Genomic DNA, 2,500 nt, shown 5'->3' on the forward strand with positions numbered 1-2,500 from the left:
CGTTAATCTTAAGTCCTCTGGCACCGAGAAATGAATTCAGACGATCAATTTGCTGCTTGAGGCCCCAGTGGGTAGCTGTGGTCAGGATAATATCGTCCGCAAATGCCATGGCCGATACCTTCATCCCCTCACTGGTAAAGGCCAACTGGGGGTCAAGCTCAGCCAAGAACTCGTCAATGACTAAGTTGAACAGGAGCGGTGAAAGGGGATCACCCTGCCTTACCCCCACTGTAGGATGGACGACCAGCGATTTGCCTCCGAATGTCAGCACTGTTACCGCATTTTGGTAAAAGTCTTCAATGTACGAGATAAAGTCTTCAGAGATCCCTTTTCTGCGTAAGGCTCTCAAGATTGCCGGTAAAACAACCCTATCGAAAGCCTTCGCAATGTCAAGCGAGGCCAGAGACAAGGGTCGCAGTGACTTGCGCGCTTCATCAATGATTGTCGCAAGGAGAAGAATGTTTTCAGCACACCCATCCACTGGCAAAAATGCCCTCTGCTGCAGGTCCAAATCGAGGTCAGCAAGCAGCCTTCGGAAATATATCTTATGAAGCAGTCTAAGGAGCACATGAGATATTGAGATTGGGCGGTGTTGCGAGGCTGTTGAAGCACCAGGAACTTTGGGAATGAAGATCGTTCGTGCTTGGGTGAGAAAGAGTGGAAGTCGCTTCAGCAGCAGGAGCAAGTTAAGTAGAACCTGGAGTATTACTGGCGGAACCTTCCGCAGTTCCCTCGCCGCAAAGCCATCAGGTCCGGCTGCCGAGCTTGATGAGGGCATTGCCGCCTTAATGTCCATTTCTGTGATAAGGAACACAGGATCGATAACCTTGTGCGGGCGTTCGATAGCAGGAGACACTGATGAAGGCACCACTTTCTCCATGATCTCTCTCCATTCTTCTAGAAAAGCTTGGGGATCCTCCACCTTGGAGTCCGCCTCTCCATCCAGAATCTGTCTTGCACACTGTGTCCTGTTCCGTCTGAAGAGTTGTTGTGTCAAGGCGTATTCCCGCTTCTTTTTCTTCCTGCGACTTTCTTGAACAGGTGGAAGAGGTTGGCGACCATGCGGACGCAAGTCCGAAGCGAACACCTCCCTTAGGTAGGCATTAAGAGCTATCGTTATATCCTCCCTGTCGAGGAATCTCTTTGCAAGCTCCCATAGCTTGTATGCTTGGTACGCTCTTGGCGGAGGTTTTGTTGTTAGACCTCTTAGCTCAGCCTCAATCACCTCACGGTGATTTACCTCGGGGATGACCAGGGAGGCGTCCTCAACAGCTTGCTCCCCAATGTCGGCTAGCACCTCCTGAGTGCTTCTTGGGTAGAGTCTGTTCTGTAGGTCTTCCACCAGCCTCTTGTAACCTTCCTGCCTTCTGTGCGATTTAATGCTGTGCAGCGTGCGGTGCGGAAACGCTCTTAGTAGCTGTGCATTGATGTCCCGGACCTTCTGGGATCTTAATTCAACCTCCTTAGTTGCCATCAGGTACTCCTCCTCCTTTTTCCATCTGGGCTTGAGTCTGGCCAGATTCACATCTTCGTTGTATTCTTCAAAATGCCGATGCCGGCGATGCTGGCTCAGGCCAATCTTGCTACCAAAGGTTGCAGTACATTCTGGACATTGGAATGTCGTTGTCATGGTTGATATGTGGCCTGTCATATTCGCGTCAGCCGGGGCGGCATTTTCGGAACAGCCGGTAGCTGCTCCGTTCTCAGAACCTTCCTCTGTGGGCTTGTTGCCCGAACGCTTTGGCATGCTGCTCCTTTGAGTGATTTCTCCGGGGGGCGACCCGCAGAACACAGGTTCACCTCCCTCGTCCTCGTCATCGGACGAACGTAAGTCGGGTGGAAGTACGAACTTCCTCCTGACCCTAGGTCCTACCCCCGTAGACATCCAGACTGACCCCACATGGACACTGTCAGCAGAATCGCGCGCATTCGCCGCATCAGTGCCAAGGGGAGCTGGTTGACCGGAGGGGACCGCAGGGGTTGCACCAAGAACTGGCTCCCCTGAATCAGCGTATGAAGCCACGTTTGAACTTGGCTCCTCCGCAGCATCAACAGACGCTTGGTCAGGTAGGGAGTTAATAACCCGCCTGTCCTTAGGCCTTGCCCCTGTCATTACCCAGGCTGACACCCCATGGCTGTCGGCTGAAGCGCGCGCCTTCACCGACCTACCACCAAGGGGAGCTGGGGAAGCAGAGGGGGCCATATGAGCATAGCATAATGTGCCTTCAGTGCGTTCAACCCACGTACAAGCCGTGGCCGTTGGCTCAATAACCATTGGCAGTACTGTGGCATGAATACCGTCCTGGCCTTTAGGGTCATTACCCTCAGGGCTCTCGGGTTCCATCAATTCTGCAATAGTTTCAGCTCGTTCACATCCGTGAACATCAACATCGATGCCTTCAGATCCCTCTTTCTCCGCATTGTGTTCTCTCGCTCCTTCATTCCCTTCAAATTTGCCTTCTGGAGCTTGCGCCATTTGCACATCTTCATCCCTATGACG

General features: G+C 52.6%; 1 pseudogene; it reads right to left on the reverse strand.

Moving 5' to 3' along the window:
• The window catches only part of LOC142790655 (large subunit ribosomal RNA), an 8,309-nt pseudogene that overhangs the window by 2,768 nt on the left and 3,041 nt on the right, over positions 1 to 2,500 (reverse strand).

This window comes from Rhipicephalus microplus, unplaced genomic scaffold, assembly GCF_043290135.1.
Source record: "Rhipicephalus microplus isolate Deutch F79 unplaced genomic scaffold, USDA_Rmic scaffold_117, whole genome shotgun sequence".
Classification (NCBI taxonomy): Eukaryota; Metazoa; Arthropoda; class Arachnida; order Ixodida; family Ixodidae; genus Rhipicephalus; species Rhipicephalus microplus.